Here is a 10,796-nt window from a genome sequence, read left to right as displayed (position 1 = left end):
CAGAACTGTCCACGTCAAACAAAAATAAACTTCCAGCTCTGCCTTTTTATTGTCCCTTGAGAGAGCATGCCAAGGACACATCCGGTTATGGGGGCTAACTGTGTGGTGGGTCGGGGGAGGACCTGCACCTGGGAGAGGTCATCGCAGGTCACACAGCTTGTATTTGGTCTAATTCTAAGGGGAGTTTAAGAGTCCTCACCCTTAGGAGACGAGTTGTGCCCCGTGTGTGCACAAGGGGGAAAGAAGTGTGGAACAGGCCGCTTTGCTCACCCCGCTCCAGGGCTCAGGGGAGAAGGGCCTTGTGTAGTTTTCAATTTGTCCCGAGGCTGATCTGGGGCTGAAACTCCAATTCAGAGTTCTCAACCTTTACTGAACCTTAGAATCTACTGGGAGTATTTTTTAAAAATACCAGGATCCCACCCCCGGCTAATTAAATCAGAACCTGGGGTAGTGATATCAAAGGGAATGAATATTTTTTAAAAAGTCTCTAATGTGCAGGCAGAGTCGGGGGCCAGGGCTCCAGTTCAGTGGCTCTCGCTCTGTGATGTGTCAGAATCACTCACGAACGTTCGAAATGTGTAAATCCTTGGCCCCACTTCCAGAGGGGGATTCGGGGGTCCAGGTTGGGTTCACACTTCTGTGTTGACACCGGATTTTGAAGAACATCAAGGATTGAGAGAACTCTTGGACTCAGGGTCTCACCTTTCAGAGAACAATCTGGGGTGGTTGTTTAGAACACAGATTCTTGGGTCCTCCCTACACCTGCTGAGTCAGACTCTCGCACGGCGGGGGCAGGGGTTGGGAATTTGTAGTTTGAAAAGTGCTCCAGATGATTCCCATGATTAGGGGAACATTACTCTAGCTTGGTATTTCTCCAAGTGTGGCCCCAGTACCACCTGGGAACTTGTTAGAAAGGCAAACTCTAGGGGCCAGCCCCATGGCCGAGTGATAAGTTCATGCACTTCAGCCGCCCAGGGATCCTGGGTGTGGACCTAGCACTGCTCATCAGGCCATGCTGAGGCAGTGTCCCACGTAGCACAACCAGAGGGACCTGCAACTAGGTTATACAACTAAGTACTGGGGGGGCTTTGGAGAGAAAAGGAAAAAAAAAAAGGAAGAAATACAAACTCCAGGGCCCCACTTTGGACCTACTGAATCAGAAACTCTGGGGGTGGGACCCAGCACTCTTTATTTAACAAGCCCTGCAGGTGATTCCGATGCTCGCTGAAGCTTGAGAGCCGCTGCTCCAGTTGCCTGCTTCTCAAAGTGTGGGACCCAGACCAATGACATTGGCATCACCTGGGAGCCTGTTAAAAATGCAGACGCTCATTAAAAAGAAATAGCGTGTTGGAGAGGGTGTGGAGAAAAGGGAACCTCATACACTGCTGGTGGGAATGCCAACTGGTGCAGCCACTATGGAAAATAGTATGGAGAGTTCTCAAAAAATTAAAAATGGAACTACCATATGATCCAGCTATTCTACTTCTGGATATTTATCCAAAGAACATGAAAACACTAATTTGAAAAGATATGTGCATCCCTATGTTCATTGCAGCATTATTAACAATAGCCGACAGTTGGAAGCAACCTAAGTACCTGTCAATGGATGAATGGATAAAGAAGATGTGGTACATGTAAACAGTGGAATACTACTCAGCCATGAAAAAGACAACACCATCCCATTTGTGACAATATGGATGGACCTTGAGGGTATTATGCTAAGCAAAATAAGTCAGATGGAGAAAGACAAACACTGTATGATTTTACTCACATATGGAAAATGAACACATAGATATGGAGAAGAGATTGGTGGTTAACAGAGGAGAAGGCAGTGGGGAGAGGGCAAAAGGGGTAAAGGGACATATGGGGATGGCAACGGATGGAAACTAGGCTTTTAGTGGTGAACACAATGTAGTCTATAGAGAAGCCAAAATATAATGATATACACCCGAGAATTTACATAATGTTATAAACCCACGTGACCTCAGTAAAATTTTAAAAAAAGCAGAATCTCAGGTTTGCCCTCCCCATCCCGACCTAATGAGTCAGAGTCTGCATTTTAAGAAGATCCCCAGGTCGTTCTCATGCACTCTAAAGTTTGAGAAGCCCTGCTTATTACCCAAATAAATATCACTTTGCTGTGGAAAGAAAAAAAAATGTAAGCTCCTTTAATGAGAAGCAGAATCCAAAATCAGTAATATGTCTCCCTTTAAGAGTAGAAGTGGCTTTAATTAAAGAGAAACTGTGGGACTGGCCCGGTGGCGCAGCGGTTAAGTTCGCACGTGCCGCTTCACCGGCCCGGGGTTCGCTGTTCAGATCCCGGGTGTGGACATGGCACCACTTGGCACGCCATGCTGTGGTAGGCGTCCCACATATAAAGTGGTATAAAGAGGAAGACGGGCACGGATGTTAGCTCAGGGCCTGTCTTCCTCAGCAAAAAGAGGAGGTTTGGCAGCAGTTAGCTCAGGGCTAATCTTCCTCAAAAAATAAAAAAATAAAGAGAAATGTGAAGCAGATCACTTGGAACTATACTAATATAATTAATAAATCCCAGCATTGTGTCATTAATTAGGCTGAAGTAAAGGATTTGAGTAAGATTAAATGTAAAGATCTTCTATCTACTATCCTGTATTACTTTTTCTTTTCATAGTATTTCCTAATTCCGTATAGTCTGTCAAATTACTTTACTCCAGAGCCTAACTTTACTCCTTTGGAATATAAATTTGTGCTGTGCGTGTATACAGATAAATACACATACACACATGTACCCATAAATGTTTTAGCATTCTCCAGAGAAACAGCCAATAGGATATAGTCATACATATATATACACATGTATTTTTATACATATTTGTACATACATATATTTATGTGTGTGTGTGTATATATAGAGAGAGAGGGAGAGACAGAGACAGAGAGGAGCACTTTACGGAACTGGCCCACGTGATTGTGATGCTAGCAAGTCCAAAATCTGTAGGACAGCCTGGCAGCCTAGAAATTCCAAGAGTTGATTTGCGGTCTTGACCCCAAAGGCAGTCTGAAGGCAGAATTCCTTCCTTCTTGGAGGAGGTCCATCTTTTTCCTCTTAAGGCCTTAAACTCATTGATGAGACCCACCCACATCATGGAGGGTAATCTACTTTACTCCAAGTCTACTGACTTACATGCTAATAACGTCTGACTAATAGCTGCGCAGACACATCCAGACTGGTGTTTGACCAAGCAATTGGGCGCCATAGTCGAGCCGAGTTGATACATACAATTAACCATTTATATTTATGAAACATAACTTTGAAAGTTCTAGAAAGTCATAAATATGACTAGAATCAGAGCTAGTGATAATTCATACAGTGCATCTACTTTTACTCATTTTAAATGTAATTGAACTCTTTGGGTTTTTTTCTGTCCCCCCCCCCCCCCGCCCCGTCTTTTCCCACCTTGCATTAAACTTGTGTTCAGACAGCATAATCTCTTAGCGCAGCCTGTGGTGTTCCAGATAGCTGTCACAATTGCTCATTCTCTGCTGTAACTGTTAATAACAAATCCGAATGAAAGACGTAATTCCTGATGGCTGCAACTGGAAACACACTGCGGAGCTTCATTTATCTTCCACACTGCCCTTCTGGCGTTTCAGTAAACGCGGCCCGAACCCACGTTTCAAGGCCTGGGCCAGTCCACAGTCCTTTTGACTCTCCGTTTGCACTACCAGCCTATCTTCCTCACTGCTCTGTCCGCCTCCACTTCTGTGTCCAGGAGAGGCATTTAGCTGTGGCCCCTGCCATGTAGAAAGACAAATTCAGACCAGGCACCTGTCTCGGGGACTGACACCTATTAATTTTGAAATCTTTTCTTTAGTGCATTATTTTTGAAAGAGATAAATGATTTCTGTATGACAGTTAGAGGTAGCTTTGCATAGACAAGACTGAAGATATTGTGGTTTTGCATGGCCCAAAGAGAGAAGGGAGGGTTCATTTATAAGAGGATGTCTAAGTGTGGTCCCCGATAGCTCCCTGGACTTTGCTTTGGCTTGTCTTAATTGCTATGCACGTGAGTCACCTTAGACCACCACCCAGGTGGGGATTACTGACTACAAAAGTGGTGCAAAACGCTGGAAATGACAGTGATTTCCACAGATGCAGTTGGCCATCATTTGTTCATGTGGATGATGGTTTCAGGTGGGACTCTGTGACAGAAACTCGATCTGATTTAAGGAAAAAAGAAGCTTTGTTCGATGGTATCACAGAATTGAAGACTGACGACAAGGCTGAGGGTGACTCCAGGCATCTGGGGCTGGGTCCTGCGTCCTAGGACTGGCTTGTCCCTTGTCATTTTCTCAGCCTTCTCCGTAAGGTGGGGCCTGACTGCTGGCTGAGCTGAGGGTCATCAGTATAGCTCCCGGTCAAAGAGAGAACAGGCTTTCCTATGAGCCTCAGGAGAAAAATCTCAGCAGCGGACTTGCCTCCACCGTGGTTGAGTCACATGCCCATCCCTAGACCAATCGCTACCGGCAGGAGGATGGTTCTCTGACGCCTCAAGCTGGCTCATGTGTACATTCTTATGGAACAGGGGGTAGAGTTTGTTTCTAGAAAAACTGGGGACCAAGTAGGCAGATAAAAACAAAAGCGACTATGGTTTGAGAATTTATTTGCTTATTCATGGGTTTTAATAGGTTATTGGCAGCCTCCTTCTTGTCTGGAAAGAGCTTCTTGCCTTTCTATAGAGTGGTTTTTAGTTTTTCATTGTGTGCTGCCCAAGGCGGCCATTTTTGCTCATGGCAGGTTTTTCATGCTCCATCTCATATTTATTTCTTCTCCATGGGAGACTCTCGCTATGAGAGTCTATATTCTCTTTGGTATATGTTGGGGTTCTGTCTGGTTATGGTATAATAATTATCTGGTATATGGTATCATAATTATTTTTAACGGCTTATTGAGTAAGTAGATATTTTTGTAACTTATTCAACCAATTCTCTTGGACACCTAACTTGTTTCTGATTTTCCTCTCTTATAAATGTGGCAGGATGGGATTTTCTTTTACCTTCAAACTCATCTTTTATTTCTCTCTTCCCTTTTTGTGAGAGAAGTTATTTTATAGACAGAGTGAAGAGAGACTCTGCTGAACAATACTTCAAAATTTTGCTATGAGAGGTGGTCAGTGTTAGGAAGAGAAAAGTTTGTTTTTCCAGAGCTGTTCTGCTCTAAAGATTGGGAAAGGCCAATGCTTCTTCCAAGAAGCATGATGAGGACCTGCCGTTGACCTCTCAGGATGGAGATACTAAAGACTTTATGGGCAATGCATGAAGGAGCAAGTACGCTGGAGAAAAAGGAAAAGAAAATTCTTTTAAAAGACTAGGAAGTTGACAGAACATGGAAAAAAGAGATTCCTGGAAAACTACATATGGAAGACTCTGGATGGACAGTAAGGGTTATATAGATGCAAGCAACAGAAACCAACTATGGATAACTTAAGCATGGCAAGGTATAGAGAGGTCACAGGATCTCAAAATAAATTCATGAACTAGACTCAGAGAGGGTACATACCAGAGCAGCTCCAGAGACCCAGGGAGCAGGAACTAATGGACGGTCTCCAGTGCTGGGGCCATAGGAGAAATTAGCTTCAGTCTGGCTTGGGTGGGGGAGACCAGGATTCTTGGACAGCCACACCAAGTCTGTGCACAATAGTTGGTACTTCTCAAAGCAAACACAAGGTGTTGCTACCAGAAGAAAGGGGAATGGATTTTGATCAGCAAAAACAACAGTTGTCCTCTACGATGTCTACATGGGAAGTGAGGAAATAAGTTCATTATCTTCTGGGAGCCATTCCCTTTTGTGCTGGGTCAATAATAGGATTGCTTTATTTCTCACTAGACTATCCTCTAATACAGGCAAAAGGATGGGATTACATGAATAATGCGATAATGAAGATCTTTTGCATTTGTTTCATCTTCTGGGTTATTTTCTGAGGCAAATTTCTGGGAGTGGAATTGCCAGGCAAAAGGGATGATCATGCATATGGCTCCCCAGCTTCAATTTTAAACTGAAAACAAATGACAGCAAAGATAATCAAGAAAGGGCAAATAAGATCAAACTGTTGAGGCCTAATTTTGTCAATCATGTTTTGTAAAGAATGCAAGAAGAGATATGGAGTAATAATTAAGGTTAAGCAATGAAAGAACAATATTATCAGATAATATTTTGTGAGGAGTAATAAAGGGAAAGAGCCCAACTGTGATTGTGTTAGGTCCTGTAGATTTTGAGCAACAGAGACATCTTGGGTTATCTCAGTTAGTGGAAGTGTTTTTCTTTTTAACACAAATTTTATTTTGAAGCCATCTACTGAACTTGCAACTACAGAAAAAGCTTTTCTTTTCCTTCACCATTTGAGGGTAAGTTGCCAACCTAACGTCCATCGCCACTGAATACTTCAGTGTTCATTTCCTGTAAACAAGGATATTCTCCCGATAACCCTAGCACACCCATCAAGGGCAGGAAACTGACACTGATACATTTCTACCATCTAATCTTTAGCCTCATCCAAGTTTTGCCAATTGTCCTTTATAGTAAAGATCCAGTTTGGAATTAAGCGTTGCGCGTAGTTTCAGTCTCTTTTGTCTCCTCTCATCTAGAGCACTTCCATAGTCTTTCCTTGACTTTCATGCCCTTGATACTTTTGAAAAACACAAGATAGTTACTTTATTATCACAGAAGTGATGTGGTGTTCTTCTCATTGCATCCTATCAGGAAGCACATGATTTTGATTCATCCATTTACTATGCAGTTCACTTGATCGCTTGATTTAAGATGGTGTCTGCCAGGATTCTTTAGTATAAAGTTCCTTTTTTTTTTTGTTTTTTTTAAGATTGGCACTTGAGCTAACAACTGTTGCCAATCTTTTTTTTTCTGCTTTATCTCCCCAAATCCCACCGGTACATAGTTGTATATCTTAGTTGCAGGTCCTTCTAGTTGTAGCATGTGGGACACTGCCTCAACGTGGCCCGATGAATGGTGCCATGTCCGTGCCCAGGATCCAAACCGGCGAAACCCTGGGCTGCCATAGCGGAGCACGTGAACTTAACCACTCGGCCACAGGGCCCGCCCCTAAAGTTCCTTTTTTTACCGTTTGTAGTCAATGAGCATTTTGGGGAAGATACTTTGAAACTGTATATATATCCTGTTCTTCATCAAATTTTGGATTTATTTCTATCAATATGGACTCATGGTTTCCTTTTCATTCAGTAGGTTATAATATGATACTATTATTATTTACTTTGATGCTCAAGTTGTCCCAGAGTTAGCCCCTTCAAGATGGATCTTGTGTCTTTTTGACTTGGCTCTGTTATTCTTCACGCGTTTCTCTGATTTCTGGCCCAACAAGATGGTCCAGGCTCACCTTGTCCTTTTCCTGCCTCAGCCTTGGAATCAGCCATTTCTGCAAGGAACCCTGGTTTATTTTGAAGGAGAATGGTATTTAAAAACAGCTTTGGGTTGTGGGTGTGCTCACCGCTACTGGGCTGTGCTCATTGGGGTGGGCTCATTGCCCCTTGACTCTTTCAGTAGATAGAGCTGGGGAACACGGCCTTCCCCTCCTCCCCCATCTGTGTTTGTTTCTGTATCTCAACATGTCTATCTATCCATCTATCTATCTATCTACTTACCTACTTATCTATATCTATCATCTGTCTTTTATCTATCACAAATGTAGGTTATATTGATATTTGCAACACTTGCAACACCACAAGGTTCAAGCTGGCTTCCATTATCCTAAATATAGTCACTTATTTGGTCAATCTCCCTATGTGTAACTATCTCCCATCATCTCTGCTGCCTCCTCCTCAGCATGGGTACCTCCTCATCCTGCCAGTCTTCTGAATTTCTACGCTGCTTCCATCCCCCTGGATGGACACCCACTCCAGCCTGCTTGGGCTCCAAAATCTCTCTGAAAGCTGCCTTTACCACCCCCACACTTGGGGGCCCTTTTCACCCCTCTGAGGCCCTGACACCACTTGCCGGGAAGTCACTCTGAATGGCCAGAAGGTTTCTTTTAAGGGAGAAAACATCAGAAGTAGTTTTAGGAAGAATTGCTTCCTGGGCCTTTTGTCTTAAGAGAAAATCATCATAAAGCATGGGTCATTGGGACTGTTGAAGAGGCATGCTGAGCTGCTATGCGGCCAAAAAGACCACAGAAGAGCTAGAACTCTTAAGCATGGCATAATTTTCAAAGTAAATGGGCTTCTGGTGACTGTGTTGTCCTTGAGGAAGCCAAGGCTAAGCAGGTCGCTTATGCATCACATCTTTGATTTTCTCCATAAGAGCACAGACCTAAGTGTTCTGTTACTTTCTGCTGTGCCTATCTTATATTCCCCAAACTGTTTCAGTTGGCAAGACGAGCCTTCCTTGCCCTTGAACTCTAATGGAAAATTCCTGATGAGACCTCCTCTGTCAATGCCCTTGAGTCTTGGGTAGACAGATTCAGAGACGGTTGTTTAGCTGGGCGCGGGAAGGCATTGAGAGGAAGCCCTGGACAAACCTCCCACAGCAGGACCCAGATGGCTTCTGTAACTTCCCCAAGCTCACAGAGGCGGTGGGAGGCTCAGCTGGGGATAGCAGCCTGGTTTCTGACCTCCAAGGCCGGTGCTCTTACTTCAACATATCTGCTTATGATGGCTAACTTTATGTGTCAACTTGACCGCGCCCCAGGATGCCCAGATAGCTAGTTAAATATTATTCTGGGTGTGTCTGTGAGGGTGTTTCTAGAAGAAACATTTGAATTGGTGGACTGAGGAAAGCAGATGGTCCTCCTCAACGTTGGTGGGCATCATCTAATCTGTTGAAGGCCGAGTAGAACAAAAAGGCAGGAGAAGACTGAATTCTCTCTCTGCCTGACTGCTTGAGCTGGAACATCCATCTTCCCCTGCCTCAGTGCTCCTGAGTCTCAGGCCTTCAGACGTGGACCAGAATCCACACTGTTTATTCTCTGGCTCCCAGGCCTTCAAATAACACCATTGTCCTTCCTGGGTCTCCAGCTTGCACTTGGCAGACTGTGGGACTTCTCAGCCTCCATAATCATGTGAGCCAATATCTTGCAATAAATTTAAAACACATATATAATCCCCTAATGGTTCTCTGTCTCTGGAAAATCCTGACTAATACACCAGTCATTACAACTTCAAATTCAGGTATTCCACGAGTGAGTTTTTACTGAATTTGAGAATCGATGTGAGAAGTAAAAGAATAATTAAAGCAAGTATTTGGAGGAAAAAATATTATTGATGACAATGGGGCATGAATGGGACAGCAGCATTTCGAGGGCAGACTTAGATTTCGAATATGGCTGTTGACGGGACTTATGGGAAACAAGGACTGGTGCGGAAGGTGAAATATTGCGGGCCAAGAGATGAGCGCTTGGGTCCTGAGGAAGATCAATATGTCATAAACACAAGGCAGAGCCCAGTGTCTAAAGAAAAAGCTCATTTTCTGGATATATGAAGTTGTGCCCCAAAATCCATAAAGCACTTTGCTGTGCGGTTCAGAAACAAAGAGTAGGGGGGTAACTGTAAACGAAGATCCTATGAAAAGTGAGGGTGGAGGATCAGGCAGAAGGCAGGTCGGGGATGCGGTATCTGCACGCGCCAGAGACTCGAGTCATCTCAGGGGAGACACGAGGGGTGGAGAGGTGAATGGGGTGTTGGCTAGAAAACAAATGGACCAAAGAAACATAAATTAAAGGACTATAGTCGGCTAGTTTAGAACCTACAAAAAAAAGACAGAAGGTATGGCTGTCAGATAGCCAGAAACTGGAATTTGATCTAGTTTTAAGTTTTACGAACTTTGTTTAAAAATTATTAGTATGTTTAGGGGCTGGCCTGGTGGCCAAGTGGTTAAGTTTGCATGCTCCGCTTTGGTGGCCTGGGGTTCACAGGCCTGGATCCCGGGTGCGGACGTGGCATCACTTGGCAAGCCATGCTGTGACAGGCGTCCCACATATAAAGTAGAGGAAGATGGGCACGGATGTTAGCTCAGGGCCAGACTTCCTCAGCAAAAAGAGGAGGATTGGCAGCAGATGTTGGCTCAGGGCTAATCTTCCTCAAAAAAAAAAAAAAAAATTAGTATTTCTACTGAAGAAGTACATAGTAAAAATTTTAATTACAGATCTCTATTACAATCCCTTAATTGCAGTTAAACTCCGAAAACTAAAGTTCTCAAACTCTGAAAATTAAAGTTTAAAAAAGTTTTCTTAAAAAAAGAAAATCCTAACGCGTGGGTGAAGCACACAGGTAATTTGGAAGAGCTGAAGGGGCACGCTGGACCAGGATGCAGCCAAAGAGACAGCAGAAGAGCCAGAATTGTGGAGAATTAGAGAATTTTTGATGTAGATGGGTACTCCACAAAGTATTCGCAAAACCCTCCCTGAGCTGACATGACGCTATTTTTGTTTTTATTTTGCCCACTTAGTATGATTATTTTTTCTGCTGCAGAAATATTAACGTGTTCAGTTATAGACAGCTTTTTGGCTCAAGGATATTCTATTGCCCATGCCTAAAGAAACAGCCAGTCCAGATACTTCTTAACGTTTTCTCTTCCTGACCCTCAATTTTGGCTTAATGCCGATGTTTCCATTGTTCCAGAACTGTGCCCCAAGAAGCGATGGGAATGGAGTAAGTGCTCAGTGGAATGAGAAGAAAAGAACAAGGATAACTTGCCACGTTCTTGATCTTTCCCTGCCTGCCTTCCTTTATGATTCTGCTTCTTCAGTCTTCATTTAGAGTTCAGTGAACTCCCAAGTGAGAAAAAGAATTCT

The sequence above is a fragment of the Equus asinus genome, chromosome 12, assembly GCF_041296235.1.
Source record: "Equus asinus isolate D_3611 breed Donkey chromosome 12, EquAss-T2T_v2, whole genome shotgun sequence".
Classification (NCBI taxonomy): domain Eukaryota; kingdom Metazoa; phylum Chordata; class Mammalia; order Perissodactyla; family Equidae; genus Equus; species Equus asinus.
Note: the sequence above shows the minus strand (reverse complement) of the source record.